We start from the raw sequence: 26,583 nt of genomic DNA, 5'->3' as shown, positions 1-26,583 counted from the left end.
TCTCTCTAATCTCATTTCCTTCTCCTTTTCCACTAACTCGGTAGCCCTGGCCCAACTCTTATTTTTTTTTATTTTATTTTATTATTATTATTATTTTTTTTGCTCCTCTTTGTACTCCAGCTTGTTCTACCTAAGAGAGGGAGAGAGCACTGCTGTACTTTCTGTCTAAAATGCTCTTCCCCCCAGGGGGCAGGGGGGACACATCGCTTAGACTCACTTCTCTCTGGTCCCTCAACTTACCACTGACTGTATCCTTCCTTGACAGTGTTCTTCAGAATGAGAACCCACCTCTCCCAGTATTCTGGAAGTCCTTCCTCTGATTTTTTCCTCTATAGCATTGATCAGGATTTCTCATTCTGTATGTACATAGTTAATTTGTTGTACGTCTGGCCACTAGAGTATAAACTCCCATGAGGAAATGGGTTCTTGTCCCAGTGCCTAGAACAGTGACTAGTACATAGTAGAAAGGGAACAAATACTTGTAAAATAACCAGTTTAAAAACAAATGAACAAACAAAACTGGTTTGCTCTTTCCAACACACTATTCTCTCCCCTCTCCCTTCTCCCCACCCAACTCCAAGAAGTACACCCTCTTTTATTCTTTCTAATTAGCTCTTTTGTATCCCGTTCACTCTTAGAGTAGGTTGTGTCTCCACAAAACGTTTTCATAGAACCCTGTTTGTAGTCCAATTATAGTAATAATTATATTTACTACTGCTACTAATTAATGTTAGTTTCAATTGCTGAATATATATTCTAAAATATAGAGAAGATTTTATATTCATTACTTTATCCTTGTAAGCAATACAGTACCTGCAACACATTATGTGCTGTGTGGGTATTTGTTGTAAGCAGTAAGTCATATAGCATATAACATATAAAATAACATATAGCATATAAAATACATAAGCAAAACAAGTGAATCTCTTTCCTTTTCTTCAATTCTTACCTTCATCTTGTTTTGCTTAGCAGAATGCCAGACATATAACTATACTAAGTGCATACTTGTTGACTGATTCACTGGTTGATTTGGAGATCTTTCAAGTGTATTTGTCTACATAAAAATAGGTGTTTGAGGTATCATCCTGCTTTGTAAAACTAAATATTCATCACTAGGAAACAATAAGTGACTGACTGCCTCAGGTGCAACAATAACACTTGAGAGTAAGAAAGTGAGCACTAGGGGAAAATGACCAAACTAACCATGAAGCAATGAGGTAGAGCCATAAATTCAACCTCACGTGGCAATAACTAGATGCCTCTATGATCAAAAGTCTATATAAAAATTAAAGTTATTGAAGGAATTTTGCCTTTGGAAATATATTTGTATGAAATGAACACTTTGAAGTGTGTGTGTATATATGTATACACATATATATACACATACATATATATTTCTCAGTGAAATTATTTAATGGGATTATTAAATTATGACAATGTAGCTTTCTTTTAAAATAATTTTTAAATTGCATTTTTCCTTTGGATTTTTTTTTAAATAAATGAGTAAGTGACTGTGTTTTCTTCAAAAGATTTCAGTAACAATTTTCCCTACACCTGAAACAAATGTGGTATCACTCCTTATAAACACTTTACCATACGTGGGGCCTTACTTGTAAAGCAGTGAAGCATAGGATTCCTGGCCAAAGCTCAATTCCTCCACTACTGACCTCTGTCATAAATTTTTGTATTAAGATCTAACAACAGAAGAGACCTTTCATGCTGTTTGAATTTCTTATTATGACTCTATTCAGACCCTCCTCAAACCTCATAATGATTTAGATAAACTATTTAGCCGATATTAACCATTTAATAAACAATTTAAATATTTAAATTCTTCCATTTATACTCTGCTATATTTTATTCCAATGTTAAACATAGCCAACTTAGAAACTCAAATGACTTACTAATAGATACATGAAAACAAGGAATATATTGCTTAATAAAAAGTATTTCTAATATTTCAGTTTTCTGAACTAAACAAATTTATAGACACTTACGCTTAGTATACACACTTAAGTTTTATAAACTTGCCTATAATATATTATGCACTCATATTTAGTGGAATGCTATTTTCCAGCATCCTTTAATAGCTTCATTTTGTGGAACAGGATTTATTTATTCCAATGCTGTCAGTTTTATAGTAGTTCTTCTGTGTCATTTAGAGGCATCCATCCACCATAATGACAGATTATGAAGAAAGAGGACACAAGAATAAATGGCCATAATAAGAGAAGGTAGATGTGGCAAATTCCCCATCTTGATTCTCTTAATCATAAAGTTTCATTTTCTATGTAAATTTTTTCCATCTGTCTTTGAGCTCTACAAATGAAAAGAATCATTAGTGAAACTGTATTTATTTTCCACCTGAATGACATATTTAAGGACGACAGAAAGCAAGTTTGTGATTTTGGATAAGAAAACCAGACCTCTTAGAATAGGAAAATGAGTGATTTAGTTACATTTTAATTTTTCCTCCCACCTACCCAATTATCTGATTCTTTTCTAGACTTGATGAGAGCCTGAGTTTTTCTACCTAATAAGTAATTGAGTTGTTGTTTAGCAGATAATGCACCACAAACTTGAACCCCATCAACCTAGCTGAGGTGGGAAAATGGTCAGTGTGCGGACAGTGAAAGCAAAACTTAACAAGAGTTGCAAAGATGATAGATCAAAGCTGAGTGGTGTGTATCTGTCAACATTAACAAGAGTAATGTTCCTTTGAGGATTGTTATTTTAGGGCAAAATAGGACTTCATTAAGGAGTTAAGCTATGTAATAAGAGAAACATTTTCAACATTCCACTTTCTATAATAAAATATTTTTATCCATACAACTCAAGAGAAAACTGATTAGCATTTTGACTTTGGAATGGCTTGAGGCCCTAGGTCAAAAGAACCATCTCCATTAATGTTAGCTACTTTATAGGTCTCATTACTAATCTTTAATCCTTGCTTAAAATTATGATATTGCCTTATTACCTGGAATTATGATTTATAAATGATAGCAGTATAAAAGTGTCACTAATTCATAATTTTAGTGAGTAGAGCTCATCAAAATTTTCTCTGATGTGTTTTATAAAATGCAAAAAACCCAGGCTCTTTAATTAATAACCTGTCCTGGAAAACCATCTTTCTAGAAGAGAATTGAAAAGACTTAAGGATAACCAATAATAGCCTGACATCCTCTTTTATTTCAAAAGGAATCATTTGCTATTAATAATGGTAAGCAGGGTTTCGGGACATTTTATGGGAGCATCATTCCTTTACCTTGTCAGTTGGTTTTATGTTATAAAGAGGATGGTGATGGGGTGAACGAAGCTTGCAGGCATATATAACATTATAGAAGGGGAAGAATCTGTGATGCTTCATCAGATAAGCCATTTCATTTTGTCATTGAGTCATAGCAAAGTCATTGCTATCTGAGGAATTATTATAAAGCTATTATTTGCAATCTTAGGCTTTGTAGAACTACTTATATATAAAGTTAATATCAGTTTCTGTAATTGCATCATGCAAGGGAAATTTAGATGCAAACATTTAAGGTATTTTGTTCCATTTCTTAAAAATAAATGTGTACATAAATTTTAATTTTGTTTGCAGAATTAGAAATACTATGGTAAATTTTTCATTACTTGACAGTACTACTGGTTGATGAAAATTGTTACAGCTACACTGAGATATTCTTCCTTCTTTCTATCCCAGCAGTAGGCAGAACTTCTAGAAGAGGGGCACCTGGGTGGCTCAGTTGGTTAAGCATCTGACTCTTGATTTCAGCTCAGATCATATCTCAGGGTTGTGGGATTGGGCCCTGCTGTCAGGCTCCATGCTCAGCAGAGAGTCTGCTTGGGATTCACTCTCACCCTCTCCCTCAACCCCTCCCCACTGTGCTCTCACTCTCTCTCTCTCTCCAAAAGAAATAAGTAAATCTTAAAAAAAAAAAAGAACTTCTAGAATACTAAGGAGCGTTAAAACAACAAAGAATCAGGATATAGAAACTTGGAAATAGAATCATAGATATTAGAATATTTACATAGCATTCCTTCAATACCTTGAGAAGCAAAGCCCCTGAACAAAGACAAAATAGCAAGAGATGGTTTCACCAGGATTTTATGAGTTCTAACATTATAAGAAAATTTATCATATTTTCTAATGTTATAAGTAAACTTATGTGAGATATTCATTCAGTCAAAAAAATGTATTGAGAGATTGTTTACTTCTGTGGAAAGGACTATGAATGAAACAACTTTCACTGAGCTATTTTATCACATTATAGAAGGTAATGACAAAAAACACACATTTAGGCAATACTTTCATCACATATGTTATAGATCAGATTATGTGCTATGAGGAAGAAATAAAATAGGATCCTGAAACAGAAAGTGAATAGAGGATGGGACTGTTCACAGAAGATCTTTCCAACATAGCATTTAGCTGAAACCTGAATGAGAATAGAATAAGCCCAGAAAATACTAAGGGAAAGCATTCCAGCTAAGAACAGTAAATGACAATTTTCTGTTGTCACTCCTGCCCCATGCTGAGAGGTTCCAGGACCTTACCATACATTTGTAGCCTGTCAATACTATGAGATTTTCAACATATTCCCAAATACTGAACATTAAGGCCTCATAGACTTTCTGACCCTCAATCCTGAAACTCAAGAATTCATGTTTACAGTGCACTATACACTTTCAAAGTCTAGTAGCGCTTAGATAAACTGAGGCATTCAAACTACGTTAGCTACAGTTAAAAACAAAGAAAATATAGATGTCTAAACATTCTGAATCATTTTGCCTTGAAATATCTCTGGCATAGTTAACATTATATCTGAAAATAAATACTAAGAAAAATCCTAATGGGGAGGGTTATCAGAACCTTGTAAGATGCAAATGCATAATATCATGAGGAATCTTTGAATTCGCTCATGGTTAATTATCATCATAACATCTAAATCAGAAAATCTTACCCCAGATAAAGTACAAGATAAGGAGTCTGATCTGGGTTTGGTCTCAAGGTGCAACACATGCCCTTTATCAATAACATCCCTTTCAACTGTCTACAAGTCCCTAAAAGAAGTGGAGTAAAACAGTGTTTCTCAGTGGACACAATATTGGTCACTGGGGCTGAGAGGGGAATGTGGGCCCCTGACTCTCACCCACTCTATGTCATTGCCAGTATCCACTAGTTGTGACAAACAGAAAAATGAAATGTTTTTACACATTTCCAAATGTGCATCAGACTAGATAATCATTTCTTAAACTGTGTTCTTAATAATACTCTTCTGTGATATTAATTTGCATTACAAAAAGAAAATGTATTCATAAGTCAAGCATTATGTTTGCCCCATAATGCATCAAATTGTAAAGCAGATTTCTTTTTGTAGGAATTTTCCAGGTCTTAATATGTTCATGAGAACTGAAAATTTCAAAAGGATGGGGGGGGCAAAGTATTTATAAATATTCTAAGCTGATTTGACCAAGCAAATGTTTTTCAAAAACCATTTTTGAGAACTGGACTAAGTGATCTTTCAAATTCATACAACACCAGATTACCTATGATATAGCTGACAATTTTATTTACCCTGTTTTTGAGATACGATTTGAAAAACTAAAAAGCCTGCAGAAAAGAAGCAAATATGGAAAATTTTTCATATACAGAGTCAAATAAATAACGTAATGATAAGACAAGTGATTATACACTCAGAAAAGAATGGTACCAAATTATTCCAGTTTCCATGTTAAACATTTTCCTTAAGCATTCTCTTTTTATAACAGTGCGACACGTAAAGTGATTATCTTTAATCTACTATTCGGAAAATGGAGACTGAGAGAGATGATTTCCTCAAGGTATAGGCTAGTTGCTGTGAAAAAAGATCCAAAATATAGTTGTTCAAATAAGACAGAAGTCTTTTTTTTTTTTTTTTAGTCCCTGGCAAAATATAGATAGGTGATCAAGGGTCAGTAGATGGCTCAGATTCACAAAATCATCTAGGGAATCAGGTTCCTTCTATCTAATTTCTCTTCTGGCCCCTGGTGTTGTGTTTATTTGCATGGTTGAAGGTAGGTCACCAGTAACATATCATATTCTAGCCCCAGGAAAATGGGGAAATATAGAGAGGAGGGGAAGCTTTACAGAAAGTTTCAGGCAAGGTAGTTTAAAAAAATAGTCACCAGCATGTTCCTGTTCAAGCTTGGTTAGGCAGGGGAGAAGTTCTGTTACTGGAAGGAAGGAACAAAGAGTGGGTACTAGAGGGAAATTTTCAGTGTCTGCCAAAAAAGAGAGTGGGAGAGAAACAAAGAAGGAAAGAGAAACGGAGAGAGTAGACCTATTTACATTAAAACACAGTGTCCCTCAAAATGCAACCTGAAATGAGTAATGACAATAATAATGCTGTCAAATATTCATAAAAAGCGTACTTTGTGCCACACAATGTTCTAAATACTTTGCATATATACATTAACCCATGTAATTCTCACAACAACCCTAAGGTGTGTGTAGTATTATTACTGCCACTTCACAGAAGACTGAAATGAAGCAGAGGTTCAGGGATTTGTGTAAAATGATACACTAGTAAGCAGTGACCTAGGATTCTAAAATAGGCTGTCTGGCTCTGAAATCAACGCTCTTCAGTGTCCCACCCAGCTGTTTCTCCATGTCCTTTTTTCCATGAGTAGAAGAGCTCTTGACATAAATTTGTTCATCTCATGACTGACTATATTGTAATCCAAGTTAACAATGGTTTTGTTAGAAAAAGTTGGGAAATGAGGCTTTAAGTCTGTGATAAATAACTTTATTCTCTGTTATATTATGGTAGAAATAATGAGGGATGAGGTTTATCTTTTGTAGATCTAGATGACACTACACCATTTTTAATTCCAATAGCTACCAGACCTTGATATTTAGCCACTTTGGGTTTCAGAAATCAGTGTGATTTGTCTTTGCTTAAAAAAATAACCATTCACCACATATGTGTTATGACGGAGTCTGCATATCAACAGTATAAACACATCTAAGTCCTTTGAGATTTGTTTTTTTTAATACTCCTTTAAGTATGACATCAAGTAGAACATTAATACATAGTTTTTGGATATCTTCAAAAGTCCTGAATATTTGGCACCATGTTAATCGACCTCATGTAATTCTATCCTGGCAATCACTAATTGTGCCTAAATTGTGTAGCTCTGAGAGTTTCCTGCTCCTTGCTCAAAGTGGAAGAAACCACTGATTCGAATTAACATTGCCCTGAATAGGGTCTGTGCCAACAGAAGCGCAGGACTATCAGTGTCTGTGCCACACAAGGAATTTTGGTATACCCCCTATATTGCCCATATCAGCGGTCCGCCAGGGAAAGCCTAACCACAGAAGGAAGAAAGACGGACCTGAAGCATTTTAGCATTGCTCTGAGCCATAAAGAGGCAAGAGGAGAATCTGAGTCAAAGACTCACTTCAGAGCTATCACCATGCACCATGACTGTGGTTCAAGGTTCAGAAGCCCTAATTTACTCAGGGACCCAACCTAGGGAAACCAGTTGAATGTAGTCTATGCATATAGAATGTGATTTTTAAAATTTCTAATATCAACTTCCCCGTATTAACGAGTTCAACATAGGTCATTTAACAAATATTGCGAACAAAATCAGTATAAAGTGGTTCTTTTATTCATTAATGGGTCTCAGATTATAAAGTGGAAAGTTTGAATTTTAAGCTCATCGGTGATTTTTTAAAGCTTTATTAAGCCGTTATAAGATCTCTAAATTTCCACACTCTGTTGCACAAGGGAAAAGTTTTCAACTAGGTATCTTTGGTTCTTGATGTATTTTTTCCCACAGCAGTTTGTTCTCACAATAGTTCTAAATTGTTGCATATTAAAATGCTTTACTTGATTTGCATTCAGTACTGCTAGAGAGAGAGCATTCCTTTCACAAGTATGAGGCAAAAATTGTCCTTGAAGCCTTAAACTGAGTACATAAATATTTTCTCTTGTTTAAGTGAGATACTCCCAAAAGTGACAGCTATAAATAGATACATGTTCTAAGTATGAATATCTTTTCACACACTTACAAGTAATTTCTTCCCACAGGAGACATGTATGAGAGTGTTTATATCTCTTGAATCCTGATTGTTTTTTCTAAAGTGTGACCTAAAGTGCATGAGCAAATTAAAGCCACATAAATTCCAGTGATTTCTTTGTTGCTTTTTTAAAGTTAATTGTATCAGAATGTATCCCTGTAAAAATATAAAATAAACCCTAGTCTCTGCTCTTCTCACTTCCCCTCCTTTCTGTCTCCCTATCCAAATCAATATTAATTGACCCACATTCCTCTCAGGAACCAAATACCCTTTTGAATGGTCTTTTAGTGCTTTCTCCAAGAATATCATTTACAACCAAGATTAATCGAGCATCAACTGATTTTCAGGCCAGTGTAGTTAGCGCTATCAGTGTCTTTGAAACAGTCTTAGAATTTTATGACAAAGGTAACTATTGTAAAAGTAAAATTTTCCAAATTGAAACTAAAGAATGACCAAACTTGGTCAAAGGCCATTTGAAGAATATATTGTTACCTGAGAAAGAATGTTGGAAGGTGATCAATAAATTAGATTAAGAAGCAGTTAATAGCAGTGCCTGGGTGGCTCAGTTGGCTGACTGCCTAACTCTTGGTTTTGGCTCAGGTCATGATCTCATGGATCATGGGATGGAACCCCACATGGGGCTCTGTGCTCAGTGGGAAGTCGGCTTGGGATTCTCTCCCTATCCCTTGCCTCTCTCCCCCACGCCGCTGCAGGTTCTCTCTCTCCCTCTCTCTCTATTAAATAAATAAATCTTTTTTTAAAAAGAGCAGTTAATAACTTCAGAGAAATATAGCCGTAACAATTGGGGTTATTTTTAATTCCAAACAGAAATCATTTGAATCCTGACTAGACAAAAATCTACAACTGCATAGCATATCACCACTAATCAGTAGTAAGTAGCAGGGGCGCCTGTGTGGCTCAGTCGGTTGGGCATCTGCCTTCAGCACAGGTCATGATCCTGGGGTCCTGGGATCGAGCCCTGCATCGGGCTCCCTGCTCAGCGGGGAGCCTGCCTCTCCCTCTCCCTCCTCTGTTCCTCCTGCTTGTGTTCTCTCTGTCAAATAAATAAAATCTTTAAAAAAAAAAATAGTAAGTAGCAAATCAAACTAAACTAAGTTACCCTGGGGAGAAAAAAAGCTCTGAGTGGGCCTGTTAGATAACGGCATCGCATGGCATTCTGGAGTGGCGCTGAAAGGGCACACAGGCATCCTTTTTCCTTATTCCCTTGCTTTCTGTACTTTTACTTAACATTTCAAGTCCTTTAATGAGAAAGGTTCACTCCTATAACAATTGAGCGTCATTAGTATAACAATAACTTCTTGTCAAATATGTATTTTGTCTTCATCTGAGATGGGGAAAAGTAAATGTTCTAGATTAAATGAAATATAATTTTTTAACACATGAGAATTGACAAAATAAAAAAAGATATCAACTTCCCACAATTATCAGGATGATATATATAGGGTTTTCCAAGATGGCTGTGATTTCCTATACTATTTTTTAATGAAGGTGATTTTTTATAACAGACATATTTAAAATCTTTGCACTCTTTTATTTCAAGATTTATTTATTTTGACAGAGAGAGAGAGAGACACAGTGAGAGAGGGAACACAAGCAGGAGGAGTGGGAGAGGGAGAAGCAGGCTTCCTGAGGAGCAGGGAGCCCAATACGGGGCTCGATCCCAGGACCCTGGGATCACGACCCAAGCCGAAGGCAGACGCTTAACAACCAAGCCACCCAGGCGCCCCTGCAGACACTCTTATATAAACAAATTCACATATTAGAAAACTATACTTCATCAAATATATTAGCTCAAAAAAGAAGGTCATCCAATTATTAAGTAAGGTGGTTTCTTCAGTCAACAAATAGTTATTGAACATTGCTAAGTGAAGGGTAATAAGAGAAGGCTGAAAATATGAACAAACATGATTTTGTACTAAGTCTGCAATCTGGATGGTACATGAAAACATTTAGTTATGACATATTAAAGACTGTGAGCAATATTCTAAGGAAGCTGGTAAAAAACAGTCACACTAGAGCACAGAAAGGAGAGGCCTCTAATAAGTAGTGGGAGCAGGTCTAACGTGGGTCATGAATGAACAGCGAGATTCAACAGGTTGAAATGAAGCAGCTTGTAAAGTTATGGTTTTGGGGAGATCAAGAGCAAAGCATGGAAAGCCAAAAGAAAATTTCCTAGGAATTTCAGAGATTTGACTTGAGGATATTATACATTTACAGAGAAGACTAAGATGAATTAGGTATGAAAAGCTAAGGCTAGGGCAGTTTTGCTTCATCTTAAAGGTTAGTGATTCTGTGTTTCTGGAGAAAACTAGACTAATGTGCCTTACCACTTAGAACAATATAGATATTTTATTAATTCTCTATAAGGTACAAATGAATGAGATTATGTTAATTTTAATTTTTATTTTTTAATCTTGGTTTTTGGGGCATTTGCTTTTAGTAGCCATATAAAATAATCTCATATACGATGATCTGAGTTTAAACTTTTAAAAATCTAACTTACCAGTATGACCTAGCATTCTACTAAGAGCACTGGCAGTCTTAAATGATCAAGTTTGAAAGTCAATATAGTAGATAACTGGTATCCACTGAAAAGCATGATATAACCAACTTAAGGGTAACCACTGGAGTCCCCACACAATGGGTTGACATAAATAAAGAAAGGAAGTGGGTAAAACAGAAAGTCTTAGAGGTAAGTAATGGAAAAGCAGTTGAGTTCAATTTCGGGGGGATAAAACATGACACAGAAAAAAGTAAGAACATGGACTTGATAATAAATTATAATTTTATTGCATTGTGAATTGTTCACTTATTCTGAACCAAATCTGAGTTCATGTTACTTCTATTGTAATTTTTTTTTCATACTATAACTCTTTACATATTATTTTGCCAAAGTATGCATTAGTTTGTTCAGTATGGACTTGCTTCATAATCTACTGTGGTATACCCAGAAGCAAAATTATTTAAATTACTAACAATCAAGGTATTAAAATAGAATTGAAGTGAAAATACTAATACCCAAATTTAAAATGAACAGAGAAAATACCCAACAGAGAAAATACCCATTTTTGCTGTTTAATAAATTTGCAGATGAAGCATAGTGAAATGTAATCAGAGAACAGCATCCTCACTTAACCAAGTGACAGGTCATGAACATATAACACATATTTTCTACTTATTAAATATTTACAAGCAATAATGAGTGATCAGTAATTATATAAGTAATCTATTACTTTAATTTTATTCATTATTAAATAAGCAAGGTATGCTATATACAAACATAAAAGATAGAGTGAAATAATACTTGTTAGATATTCTTTGACAAGATTATTAAAATACTCCACAATTTATGGTATCTATTATAGATATATTTATCCCTAATTCTGACAGCTAATAATTTACATATCTGAATGATATGGTGATATATAAGAAACTATTGTGACTTCAGATAATAATTTAAAAATCTAATCTAGGGGCTCCTGGGTGGCTCAGTCAGTTAAGTGTCTGATTTCAGCTTGGGTAATGATCTCAGGATCCTGGGATGAAGCTGAGCCCCATGGCAGTCTTCCCACTCAGTGGGGAGTCTGCTTCTTCCTCTCCCTATGCACCTCCCCCTGCTTGTGCTCTCTCTGTCTCTCTCTGTCTCTCTCAAATAAATAAATAAAATCTTTAAAAAATAAAAAAATAAATTAAATAAATAAAAATAAAAATCTAACCTAAAATAACCAGATATAAGGCATAATATTACATAATAATATTATGTAGTCATATTTCTTAACTTATGGCAGTGGCTCTTAACTGGGGGCAATGACCTTCTCCCTCTCTTTCCCCCAGCTCAGGGGACATTTGGCAATGTCTGGGATATTTTTGATTGTCATCATGGATGGGTTGGGGCTTGATATTGGCATCTAGCAGCAGAGGCCAGGATGTTTAGGCTGTTAAACATCCTATAATTAAAAGGGCAATGCCTCCCCCCAAACAAAGAATTATCTGGTTCAAAATACAATGGTGCCAAGGTTGAGAAACCCTAACTTATAGAATCGGTTTAAAATGTAAGCTGTAAAAACCAAATTTACTCAGTTTAATGCATTTATATGATTATATCTTGATGGGTGGCAAACAGATTGTAAAGATTAAATAACATTCTTTATGGATCAGATTTTTGCCTTATTTCATTCAACAGGTTTTTTTTAGTGTATACATAAGAATATGGTGACTGATAATGTTCATTCTGTGTTTATATGAAAACTAAAATACAGCAAAAACATTCTCCTACTCATTCTCTGTGAGTGAATATAAATACTTTCTTAAATGTTATTATTTTAAAATGAGAATTCCTCTATATTTGCCAACAAGAGGAATTTTATTACCCAGCTCTTAGTACAAAAACGAAATCAGTGCCAAAGGACAAAGACAGAATAAATTTAGAATAGAAAGGTTTCCACTTTGTGAGATGGCAAGGCTCAATTTTCTGTCAGTTTAGAATGATGCAACACCTGAAAATGCAGAACATAGAATTCTGAAACTTTTAGGTGAGAATTATCTTATTGCTTCTAGATCCATCCCTAATTTTCTTTTCCTTGAAGGAAATCCCAGATTTGTTATGCAGTTTCATCTCTCTTCATTTATATTTCATACTTTTCACCCACACATTTCCTATCTCTTAGGACAGAGTTATAAGAAAGTATAGAAGAAATTTAATTTAATGTCACCTGAACAATGATAAGCAGTAATAGACAATAAAGTGAGTGCAACTGGATAGGCCTATCACTGACAGAGACTTGTTACATTATTTCTCATTTAGTGTCAATCTGAAAAATATTATAGGTTGGTTGTTAGGATTTTTAAGAAAAGTTTTAAAATATGTGTTCAGTAATCTTTTGAGGATGGTGATAAAGATAAGATGATGATAAAAATAACAGAGGGGGCAGATCTTTGCAGGATGGGACTCAATTAAAAGTAATATTCATTCCGTAGTATTCTGTAGAATGAAGTCAAAAGCAAAGTAATAAACACTTTTTTCAACATAGTCTGGAAAAAAACACCTGGGGACAATAAACAACAAGAACAGAAGACTGGTAATAAAGATCTAGGAGATAAATTTCAAAATTTAGCAATGATTAAGTGTGTAATGTATGGAATCACTATGTTGTGCACCTGACGGTAATATAACATTATATGCCAGCTATACTTCAGTAATAATTTTTTTTAAATGTGGGGGAGGGGGCACCTGGCTGGCTCAGTCGGTGGAGCATGTGAGTTCAGGGTTGTGAGTTCAAGCCCCACATTGGGTATAGAGCTTACTTAAAAATAAAATCTTTAAAAAAGAAAAAAAGCTACTAGGAGTGTCCTTTTCAATTTAGGACAGGACAATTAATAAGAAACACAGAGAACTTAGAAAGTCTTTGGGCAATGATGACAAAGACTAAAATGTAAAACATAGTACACAATTAATTAAGATCAGGAAAAAAGAAAATAATTACATATACAGAGTTGTGATTTAACCTACTATTTGTATAAATAGATTGCCCAACACAAAACAAGGAAGTGTTTTTAATTATTTGTAGTTTATAGAATAGAAATTCATTTTAATTATTCGTAGAATAGAATAGAAATTTATTTCTATCTTGTTATAATCTAGTCAATTGGAGTAACTATGGTGAAATAATATCAGTTTTCTCAAATGTATTATCGATGCCTTCTGATAGAAAGGTTTTCTTTACTGTTATTAATTTCAAGATAAATCAGAAAAATAAATGACTAAGAAGTAATCCCCATTTATTGTTCAGGTAAGTATTTGTGAGTATCATAGACTTTCTAATACTACTAGGGATCTATCTAATTCACTTATGTGAGAATTAAAGAATAAAATTGCTGTTCATTGAAATGTAAAAATGGTAATAATAACCTGTTTGTGTAAACTAGTTTATAACAACAAATCATTTAACAAAGTATTTCTCCAAATATTTATTGAGCTTCATTATACAAGATATTAATCTCTACCAGATAAAATCCAGTAACAAAAATGCTTATCCCCATTGTGCTTCTCATTCTTGTAAGAGAAGAGAGCTAAACATCAACTTTAAGTTATTTATTCATACATATAATATATAATTTTAATTTTTGGTAAATATGTATATAATTATTTTAGATGGTGATAAAAGCTATAAGGATAAAAAAATAAGGGAAAAGGAGATATGAGTGTAGAGGCATTGGTGGTAGTTGTGGAAGATTTTAAATAAGGTGGTCAGGGAAGGAATTGCATAAGCATTGCTACTTTAGTAAAGACCTAAAGGAGGTTGTGTTAGGCTAAAAGATGCCTATCCCCAAAAGATATCAATGGCCTAATCCCTGGAAACCATAAAAGTTACCTTATATGGCAAAAAGGAGGGGGGAAAAAGGTCTTTGCAGATGTGATTAAATTAAGGATTTTGAGGTGGCAAGATTGTCCTAGATTATCCAATTGGATCCTGAATGCTAAATGCAATTATGAATCCTTTTCAAGTGGCAGTGGAAGAGATTTTACCCATAAGCAAAAGAGGAAAAACAATCTAATCTCAGGGGCAGAGACCTGTGTAATGCAGCCACAAGCCAAAGAACGAGAGTAGACACCAGAAACTGGAAGAGACAAGGAATGGATTCTCTCTTAGAACCTCCTTAGAAGTCCTGCCCACACTTTGATTTTAATCCAGTGTTAGTGCTTTCCAGCTTCTGACCTCCAGAACTCTGAAAAAAAGCATTTGTACTATTAAGACACTAAACGTGGTAATTTGTGAGAGCAGTCATAGGGAACAAACACAAGAATGAAGATGCAAGTAATACAAGATCTCTGGGAACAGAGAAGGTGTGTAGGGGAAATATCAAGAGCCATCTTTTGGACATGTTAAGTTTGAGAAGTCTACTAGATGTCCAACTGGGGCTGTGGAGGAGAGTCAGGGGGAGTTCAGGGGACAGTTCTGGGCTATTTAAATAAATTTGAGAATTATTATCATGGAGACTGTAGTGAAGTCATGGGACCAGATGACTGAGATATTTAGAAAAAGAAAAAGTCAAATCACTGAGCTGTGGACCCCTTCATTATTGGAGATTAAAAATATGAAAAGGAGCCAGAAAAAATGGCTGAGAAAAGCATGGCCTGAGTGGTCAGAGGGAAATCAGGCAAGAATGGTAACCCTGGAATTCAATAAAGAAAGTGTTTCAAGGAGGACTGCATATTAACTGTATCAAAAGATTAAGGGCAGGTTAACTGAGAACTGTGGAATGACTTTGTTTTTAGCCACAAGAAGATGATTGCTAGAATTTTTAATAGTTTCAGTGGAAGGTATAGGGGTAAATATCTGATTGGATTGGAAAGAAGATCATGAATAAAGTCAACAAATCCAAATAATGTCATTTAAAATTACATGGATTTCTTCTCTTAGTTACTGAGTTTAATCTAATCTATAAAGTGAGGCTAACAATAACCAAATACGGTAACATCATGTACATATAAAATCAGTCCTGCAAATAGTTGTCCATGTCTTTATTCCAAATGGGGCATGGTACAAATCTATTATCTGTTAGGCATAGTGTTTTCTTCCCCTCCAATATAATCACACTATAAGGTAGTCAGTTAGGTTAGATATAGTGGAATAATCCTTGGTGATATCACACTGTAGATCACTTAGCCTGTCTTCATAGGAATATGTGTGGATTTTATACCATAAATATCTATACTCTAAACATTTACATTTATCAATTTATCATGGTGATTTCTCCTCTTCAGCTTTGTTGTAAATATCTAAATTAAAGTCAGAAAACTATAAATTCAATGAGAGGAGAAACCATATTTATCTTACCGTAACAATCTCACTGTGTAGAGTAGTGTTTGGGATATGGTAAGTGTGAAATAAACATTTATTAAATAAAGGAAAAGCTAATCAGAGAAAGATGATTCCCACTCATCTTTGAGCTTTCCTTTTTATTAATTTAGATGGCCTAAAATCTCAGATCCTCAATTCTACTCACCTTACAAGACTTCTGTGAGAATTTGGGACAATAATAAGAAAGCATCTTACCATTGGAAAATTATTTAAATTTTATTATTCTGTAAAGAGCAGAATGACTAAAACCTCCTCTCAAGACTGTTATCACTCCACCTACTTCCTTCAACCTTCTTGTGGTTTCTTCTTCAAAAACGTTACTGAAATCTTCAGTAGCCTTTTACACCACCCCTTTCCCCCAGAATACCAACCCCATTCATTTTGCCTTTGTGGGTTTATTTCATCTTAAATCATTATATCATTAGGTTCTCAGAAAGGATTTTAGGTAAGTTGATATACCTAGAGTACCATCCTGTATTTGAGGTCTCACAGTCTTTAGACTTCTAATATCCTATCATGTTACAAATTGTGTTCACATTTGCCATCCTGTACTCCATGGATCTGGTTTTACTTTTGTGAAATCAAAACTCTCTGCTTTCTCCAATTTGTTACTTGTATTTTCTCATTACACTTGTCACATAGAAACATTATTGCCACCATACCTACTAAACTTTAAAATTATTTGAACTTATATTTACATACATAATGTCTACTACAATTATCGGCCCTTAGTAAATATACAATAAGTATTGTTGAATAAACAAATACGTGCATTAATGGATTTGTCCTTGGAACATATTTTTATAGTTGTAAAGATATTGCTACTGAGATTTAGTAAAGGATTCATCAGAAATACAGGCTAATTGGGGCACCTGGGTGGCTCAGTCGTTAGGCGTCTGCCTTCGGCTCAGGTCATGAACCCAGGGTTCTGGGATCGAGCCCCGCATCAGGCTCCCCGCTCCGCGGGAAGCCTGTTTCTCCCTCTCCCACTCCCCCTGCTTGTGTTCCCTCTCTGGCTGTCTCTCTCTCTGTCAAATAAATAAATAAAATCTTAAAAAAAAAAAAAAGAAATACAAGCTAATTGCTTACCAAATAAGGTAATAGTGAAATTTATATTTAAGAACCTTATCCCAGTCTTCACTGAACCAGATGGAACTGTGATGACCCCTGGAGATATAAAAATACAGCTCTTTAAGACTGAATTTCCCAGACCCTCTGCTTTCCAAATGCCTAACAGAAATTATCTCACTTGTACAGAAAATGTAAGTCAAGTCCATGCATTACAATTATTAGTGATTTTTAAGATACAGTAATGGCATATCCCAAGGGTGACACCTATTCTAAAGCCACCTTATTATTACTTTACTTACGACAGGAAGTTAGCAATGAAGAACAAGTTGCTGTGCACAATGTCTCATTCCTTGATAGCTGAGGATATTAATTCATGAGCCTCAGGCAAGTACATTGATCTTTCTAGCCATCCAGAAATAAAATGTCATGTAGAGCAACTACTTCTTCATTGATATTCCAGCACAGTTTTTCCCCCTCCCTTGAGATATTTTTCTCATGTTAAGAATAAAAACATACCCACTCTTTTCTGAGAAAAGATGACAAACACAACTACAGGTTCAGAGGTACTCAGTCTCATTAGTATCCTCTTTGATGAACACTGCAACATGCCTCAGATAATAAAAATATACTATGGTTACCAGCTCCTCAGAAATTAAACACTTTTCATTTCCTCCTGCATCAAATTAATATATCCTCATATTGACCCCAAAGAAATCAAGGCTGGACCTGGGCAAATACCCAGTCATGCATGTGGTGGAAAATATGGTTGAAAGGGTAAAATATATAAGACCTCTCTACAAATCCTTTTGAGTCAAATTTCTGGATAAAAGACTAGTGAATTAACATGCTGCATGAATTCCCTGCCTAAATTCTACCCATTTTCACAGACAGCCTAAATATCCTTGAATATAGTATGATAAATGGAAACACACACAAAATCCCAGCAATATCGCAGAACAGCTACAAATACAAAACATATAGAGCAATGCAAAAGAGGGAAAGGTGAGCTAGAGTGACATAATCCAACCACTAAGAAAAATGAAATAAAGTGGGAGGATAAGAAAGAATGTCAATTAATGTGCATATATAAAATAAATATGATTATAAATGTACAAATATAGACTATATATAGATCTGTTGAATATTTAATCCTATAGCCCTTGTGCACTTTGTTATAGTGCTTCCAAACTACAGTCTCTGAATTTCAGGATATAGTGAATTAATAGGGTAACTGACCTTGAGAAAATAGCAAGTATTATGACTATTTTGTTTTAAGGGCAATTTTTAAAAATCATATACTTTGCAGTCAGAGAAATCTGAGTCCTAGTGATTTCTGCATTTTTTTCACTTTGAGCAATTATGTATCCTCCCTAAAGGTAACTACTCTCATATAAAAATTGATAAAACCAAAACCTTTGCCTATTTCAAAAACTTTTTTTTATTCCTTTGAGGAAGCAACATTTAAAAACCCCAATTTTATTACTATGCAAAATATTTCCTTCTCATGCTGTAGTCTATCTATTTTAATCCCAGTATAATTAACACACAGTGTTAAATTTGTTTCATGTGTATAATATAATGATTCAACAACTCTATACATTATCTTAATCCCCTTCACCTATTTGACCCATTTAGCCAACCACCTCCCCTCTGGCAACCACTAGTTTGTTCTCTATATTTAAGAGTCTATTTATTTTTCTGTCTCTTTTTTTGTTTTGTTTCTTAGATTCCACATATAAGTGAAATCATGGTGTTTGTCTTTGACTGACTTATTTCACCTAGCATTATACCCTCTAGATCCATTGATGTTGTTGCAACTGGCAAGATTTCACTCTTTTTTATGGCTGAGTAATATTTTGTTGACCATATATACCACCTCTTCTTTATTCAGACATCTATGTATGGACACTTGGTTTGTCTCCATATCTTGGCTATTGTAAATAATGCTACAGTAAACATAGGGGTCCATATATTTTTTTGAAATTAGTGTTTTCCTTTTCTTTGGGTCAATAGCAAGTAGTAGAATTACTGGATTATATGATAATTCTATTTTTTAATTTTTTGAGGAACCTCCATACTATTTTCCACAGTGGCTGCATTAGTTTGCATTCCTATCAACAGTGCATGAGGGTTCCTTTTCCTCACATGCTCGCCAACACTTGTTGTTTCTTGTGATTTTGATTTTAGCCATTCTGACAAGTGTGAGGTGATATCTCATTGTGGTTTTGATTTGCATTTCCCTGATGATCAGTGATGTTGAGCATCTTTTCATGTGTGTATTGGTAATCTGTATGTCTTCTTTGGAGAAATGTCTATGTCTTCTGCCCATTTTTTAATTGGATTACTCTTTTTCTGGTGTTGAGTGTATAAAGGTTTATATTTTTTAGATATTAACCCATTATTAGATATACCATTTACAAATATCTCCCATCCAGGAGGTTGTCTTTTTTGTTGATCGTTTCCTTTGCTGTGCAAAAAACCTTTTTATTTTGATGTAGTCCCAATAGCTTATTTTTGCTTTTGTTTCCACTAACTCAGGAGAAATATCTAGAAAGATGTTGGTATAGCTGATGTCAAAGAAATTACTGCCTGTGTTCTCTTTTAAAATTTCTATGGTTTCAGGTTGCACATTTAGGTCTTTAATCCATTTTGAGTTTCTTTTTTGTGTATGGTGTAAGAAAGTGGGCAAGTTTCATTCTTCTGCATGTGGCTATCCAGCTTTCCCAGTACCATTGGTTGAAGAGACTGTCTCTTTCCCTTTGCATATTCTTGCCTCCTTTCTCATAGATTAATTGACCATATAATTGTCAGTTTATTTTTTATATTTCTGAGATCTCTATTCTGTTCTCTTTCTCTCTGTGTCTATTTTTGTGCCAGTACCATACTGTTTTGATTACTAGAGCTTTGTAGTATATTTTCCAGTATGGGATTATGATACCATGGGGTTTGTTCTTTCTTAAAATGGCTTTGGCTATTTGGGGTGTTTTGTAGTTCCATACAAATTTTAGGATTAATTGTTCTAGTTCTCTGAAAAATGCTGTTGGTATTTTGACAGGGACTGCATCAAATCTGTAGATTGCTTTGCGTAGTATAGACATTTTAACAATATTGGTTTTCCTATTACATGAGCATGGGGTATCTTTCCATTTGTTTGTGTCATCTTCAATTTCTTTCATCAGTGTTTTATAGTTTTCAGAGCACAAGTTTTTCACTTCCTTGGCTGAGTTTATTCCTAGATATTTTATTATTTTTGGTGCAATTGTAAATGGGATTTTTTTTTTTTTTATTGCTCTTTCTACTGCTTCGTTATTAGTGTATAGAAACCCAACAGATTTCTGTATATTGACTTGATATCCTGCAACCTTACGGAATTCATTTATCAGTTCTGGAGTTTTTTGGTGGAGTCTTTAAGATTTTCTAGATTTAGCATCATGTCATCTACAAATAGTGAAAATTTTACTTCTTCCTTATTTGGATGCCTTTTCTTTTCTTGTCTAATTGTTATGGCTAGAACTTCCAGTACTATGTCGAATAAAAGTGGTGAAGGTGGACATCCTTGTCTTGTTCCTAATCCAAAGGAAAAGCACTCAGTTTTTCACCATTGAGGATGATGTTAGCTGTAGGTTTTTTACATATGTGTCTTTATTGTGTGGATATTCCCTCTACACCTACTTTGTTGTGGGTTTTTATCATGATTGAGTGTTGTATTTTGTCAAATATTTTTCCACCTCTATTGAAATGATCATATGATCCTTCTTGTTGATGTGATATACCATGTTGATTGAATTGTAAATATTAAACCACACTTGCATCCTAGGAATAAATTCCACTTTATCCTGGGGAATGATTTTTTTTAACATATTGTTGGATTTGGTTTGCTAATATTTTGTTGAGGATTTTTGAATCTTTGTCCTTCAGAGATACTGGCTTATAGTTCTCTTTTTTTTCATGTCTTTATCTGGTTTTGTTATCAGGGTAATACTGGTCTCATAATGAATTTGGAAGTTGTCCTTCCTCTTCTATTTTTTGGAGTAGTTAGAGAAGAATAGGCATTAAGTCTTCTTTAAATGTTTTGTAGAATTCACCTGAAAAGCCATCTCTTCTGGGCTTTTGTGGGAGTTTTTGATTACTGACTCAATTTCATTGCTAGCAATCAGTCTGTTCAAACTTTCTATTTCTTCTTGATTCAGTTTTGGGAGGCTATATGTTCCTAAGAATTAATCTACTTCTTCTAGACTGTCCAATTTATTGTCATATAATTTTTCATAATATTCTCTTAAAATATTTTGTGTTTCTGTGGTATTGGCTGTTATTTCTCTTCTTCCATTTCTGATTTGGTTTTGAGTCCTCTCTCTCTCTCTCTCTCTCATTGATGAGTCTGGGTAAAGATTTATCAATTTTATTAATCTTCTCAAAGAACCAGATTCTGGTTTTTTATTGATCTGTTCTATTGTGGGGTTTTTGGGTTTTTTTTGGTTTTTTGGTTTTGTTTTTTGTTTATTGTTTTTGTGCTCATTTATTTCTACTCTAATCTTTATTTCCTCCCTCTACTGGTTTGAGGTTTTGTTTGTTCTTCTTTTTTCTAGCTCCTTTAGGTATAAGGTTAGGTTGTTTATTTGAGATTTTTCTTGCTTCTTGAGGTAGGCCTGTATGCTATAATCTTCCTTTTATAACAACTTTTCCTGCATCTCCAGAATTTTGGAGCTTTGTGTTTTCATTTTCATTTGTCTACATGCATTTTTTCATTTCCTCTTTGATTTCTTGATTAACACATTCATTGTTTAGTGGCAATGTATTTAACCTCCAAGTATTTGTGTTCTTTCCAGATTTTTTTCTTGTGGTTGATTTCCAGTTTCATAGCATTGTGGTCAGAAAAAATGCACAATGTGATTTCAGTCTTTTTGAATTTGTTAAGACTTGCTTTGTGGCCTAATATGTGATCTGTTGTGGAGAATGTCCTATGTGCACTTGGAAATAATGTGTATTCCCTTGTTATTGGGTAGAATTTTCTGAAAATATCTGTTAGATCCATCTGGTCCAGTGTATCGTTCAAAGCCATTGTTTCCTTGTTTCATTCCTCTTTGGATGTTTTAGCCATTGATATAAGTGTGGTATTAAAGACCCCTACTATTATTGTATTACTATCGCTTTCTTTAGGTTTATTTGCATATCTATTACAAGGTTTTGCATATCTATTACAGGGTTTTTATTTTATTGCGTTTATATATAATATCATTTGCATATAATAGTCTATATTAAGTTGATAATTGCATAAGTTTGAACCCATTCCGGAAGCACTAAATTTTACACTCTTCCCCCCACAACGTTTTAGATACATGGTGTCATATTTTAAATCCTTTTGTTTTGTGAATCCCTGAATTAATTTTTATAGATATACTTGATTTTGTTGCTTTTCTGTTTTAACCTCATTAAAGGTATTAATCTACTTTTATTATGTTTATATATACTTTGAATTTTTTTCCTTTCCTATTTTTTTATTCCTGTTTATGGTCTTCCCTTTCCAGTAAAAGAATCCCCTTTAACATTTCTTGTAAGACCGGTTTAGTGATGATGAATTCTTTTGATGTTTTTTGTCTGGGAAACTCTTTATCTCTCCTTCAATTCTGAATGATAGCCTTGCTGGATAGAGTATTCTTGGTTGCAGGGTTTTTGTTTGTTTGTTTTTGTGTTTTGTTGTTGTTTTTCCCTTTCATCACTGTGAATATGTCATGCCACTTCCTTCTCTGGACGGCAAAGTTTTGGCTCAAAAATCAGCTCATAGCCTTATATCATTTACCTTGTCTGTAACTATTCCCTTTCCTCCTGCTGCTTTTAAAATCCTCTCATTGGGGCACCTGGGTGGCTCAGTCATTAAACGTCTGACTTCGTCTCGGGTCATGATCACAGGGTCCTGGGATCAAGCCCAGCATCTGGCTCCCTGCTCCACAGGAAGCCTGCTTCTCCCTCTCCCACTCTCCCTGCTTATGTTCCCTCTCTCGCTGTGTCTCTCTCTGTCAAATAAATAAATAAAATCTTTTGAAAAAATAAATAAATAAATAATAGAATTCTCTCTTTAACACTACTTTTTGCCATTTTGATTATTATGTCTTTTTGTGGACTTCCTTGGGTTTGTTTTGTTGGGGATCTCTATGCCTCCTAGATCTGGATTTCTGTTTTCTTGTCCAGATTTGGGAAATTTTCAGGTATTATTTCTTCAAATAAATTTTCTGCCCCCCTCTTCTCTTCTCCTTTTGGGTTCCCTATGACACGAATGTTATTGTGCTTGATGGTATCTCTGAGTTCTCTTAATCTGTTTTCATTTCTTCGTATTATTTTTCTCTCTTCTGTTCAGCTTGATTGCTTTCCATTACTCTGTCTTCTAGCACACTGATCTGTTCTTTGCATTCCTCTAGTCTACTATTTATTCACTCTAGTTTATTTTTAAATTTTGGTTATTGAATTCCTCATTTATGATTGGTTCTTTTTTATATTTTCTATCTCTTTGTTGAGGCCTCACTTTTTTCAAGTCTAGTGAGTATCTTTATACCATTACTTTGAATTCTCTATCAGGAATATTGCTTATCTCCATTTTACTTAGCTTTTGCTGTGATTTTGGTATATGTTTTTCATGTAGGATATATTCCTCAGTCTCTTCATTTTGTCTCACTCTCTGTGTCTGTCTCTATGTGTTAGGAAAGTCAGCTACATCTCCTGCTCTTGAAAGTAGTGGCCTTATGGAAAAGAAGTCCTGTAGTGCCCTGGCAGCGCAATGTCCTCTGTTCACCAGAACCTGGTCTCTTAGGGGTATCTCCTGTGTGTGTTGCATTTGGCCTACTTTTGTGGTTGAAATGTGTTTGCCTTCAGTCCAGTCATCTGTAATGTCTGTCTTTGCCCATTGTAGGCAGGGTTTGATCCCTGTGTCATTAAGGGGCCAGTCTGGAGCTGCTTTGGGCTTGAGTTGTGTCAGACCAGATGTTTACTTGAACTGCACTCTCACTGAACTGCAGGGCACTCTCCATGTGTTATACCCTGAGAGTTTTTCATTGGTCAGTAGGGCCTGCAGTCAGACCAGATATCTGCCTTCAGCCCACTGCTGGAGCTGCAGTTGAACCAGTGTTTCTGGTTATCTTCCCCTCTCCCCAGGGCCAGAGTAACTTTGGAGTGTTAGTGGTCCCTGTCAGGTCTGTCTGTGCAATGCCACACTTGTAGAGCAGCTTTGGATGGACTCCTGCCAAGCGGGGCATATTGGTTGGGGCGGATCTATAGGAGAATGCAGGGGTGAGGTACATTCTTAACAAGCTAAGTGGAGGGCTCCTGGGTGGCTCAGTCATTAAACATCTGCCTTCAGCTCAGGTCATGATCCCAGGGTCCTGGGATCGAGCCCCGCATCAGGCTCCCTGCTCCGTGGGAAGCCTGCTTCTCCCTCTCCAACTCCCCCTGCTTTTGTTCCCTCTCTCGCTATGTCTCTCTCTGTCAAATAAATAAATAAAATCTTTAAAAAAACATAACAAGCTAAGTGGAGAGTGTTTGTGCTTGTTCCTGGAGGTATCCCTGAATCTAGGCTGGGGGTGTGAAGAGAAATGGTGCCCACCAGCTCTTTTGTTTTTGGAGAAGTCTCCTGAAGATCCCTGTCCCTCTTGCACATGTATCGAGATTAGTAAATAAATCTTCTGATATACCCGAAGCATTTTTCAAACTGCTGCTTCTATCCTGTATCTCAGAGGGGTTGTCTGCTATGCTGTCTCTTTAAGGGCAGGGACTCAGTTTCCTATTGCCCTCCTGCTCTCCCAGAGCTGAGCCCATTACTGATATTTGAAGTTCTAGATGTTAAGTGCCACTGATGGTAAAAACTTACAAAGTTAAGCTCCCGTCATTTTCAAAACGAAATGTCATGGGGATTTGTCTTCCCAGTGCAGGTCCCCCATACCTGGGGTTCTGGTGTGGGGTCTGGTCCTCTCCTTTCTCCATGCTTGAGGTGTCCCTCCTTGTTGTGGTTAGCCTCACAGGTTAGTTTGGTTCCAAACCATGTCTCCACCCTTCCTACTGGTTTCAGTGTGGCCTCCTCTCTATGATTAGTTGTGGAGAGTCTGTTCTGCCAGTTATTTACCAGGATGTGGATTTTATCTAGGTGAGCCGAGGTGAGCTTATGATCCTCCTACTCTGCCATCTTCCTCCAAGTGTTTGTGAAATTTAAATATTATAATATATATAAAATATAGTGTCTAAAATCGGTACTCAATATATATGGGAAGGCAATATGATGGCATTATTAAGAAATTAAATTACAAAATGAGACAAAGTATGGTTCAGATTTTGGGTTTACCATCTTTTAGAATTTTTTAGTATATTCAACATGATAACATTAATACATGAACTTCTAGGCCTCAGTTTTCTCATCTATAAAATGGACTATTAAGATTTAGTATCTTTTTCTTTTATGTGCTTCAAAGTAGTCCTGTGTTTACTTTTATCATAAAATGTTCCACATCACTATGTAATTACTCATTTATTTCTCTGTATCCATCACAGAATAAGTGTTCCTGTTTTCAGACACTATGTCTTGTTCAGCAACACATATCCTGAGCCCATTACATAGTAAGTGATCAATATATATGCATTAGATCAGTGACTGAATTAATAGTACCTACCTCATAAGGTTATTGTCTGTCTCTGGAATGGCACTTCAAAAGTAATCATAGAGTAGTTACGATTATTTTCTCTATTTCAGATTCAAATCAATTTTGAGGTATACAAGACAAAATGAATTCAACCTAGAAAGAATTTAAAATGAAGATATAATCACCACAAAATTTGTTTTGTTTTCTCAGAATTTATAAGTCTGACCTAGAAAACAGAGATAAATGGGATACAAGGAATTTTTGACAGTAATAAAATAGATGGATATAGACAGACCCAGGGACTAGATTTAAAGATCCAAAAGGGATTAGTCAAACTGGCTAATTTATTTTTACTGGGTAATCTCAAAGAAATGAAGCTTAGGGCTATACAAAATAATGAGTTAAAAAGGGAAAAGGATGGGCACCTGGGTGGCTCAGTCAGTTAAGCATCTGATTTCAGCTCGGGTCATGATCCCAGAATCCTGGGATTGAGTCCCCTATCAGGCTCCTGGCTCAGTGGGGAGTCTGCTTCTCCCTCTGCCCTTTTCCACCACTCATGCTCTCTCTCTCTCTCTCTCTCTCTCTCTCCCCCAAATAAATAAATAAAACCTTTAAAAAGAAATAAAGATTTTATTTATTCATTTGGGGGAGAGAGCGAGCGAGCATGAGCCAAGGAGGGGTGGGAATAAGAGAAGCAGACTCTCTGCTGAGCAGGGAGACCAGATGCTTAACCAACTAAGCCAGCAAGGTGCCCAATAAAATCTTTAAAAAAAAAAAAGCAAAAAACAGAGGGATGCCTGGGTGGCTCAGTCAGTTAAGCATCTGACTTCAGCTCTGGTCATGATCCCAGGGTCCTGGGATTGAGCCCTGTGTCAGGCTCCCTGCTCAGCAAGGAGTCTGAGTCTGCTTCTCCCTCTCCCTCTGCCCCTCTACCCACTTGTGTTCC

The sequence above is a fragment of the Zalophus californianus genome, chromosome 9, assembly GCF_009762305.2.
Source record: "Zalophus californianus isolate mZalCal1 chromosome 9, mZalCal1.pri.v2, whole genome shotgun sequence".
NCBI classification, from domain to species: Eukaryota; Metazoa; Chordata; class Mammalia; order Carnivora; family Otariidae; genus Zalophus; species Zalophus californianus.
Note: the sequence above shows the minus strand (reverse complement) of the source record.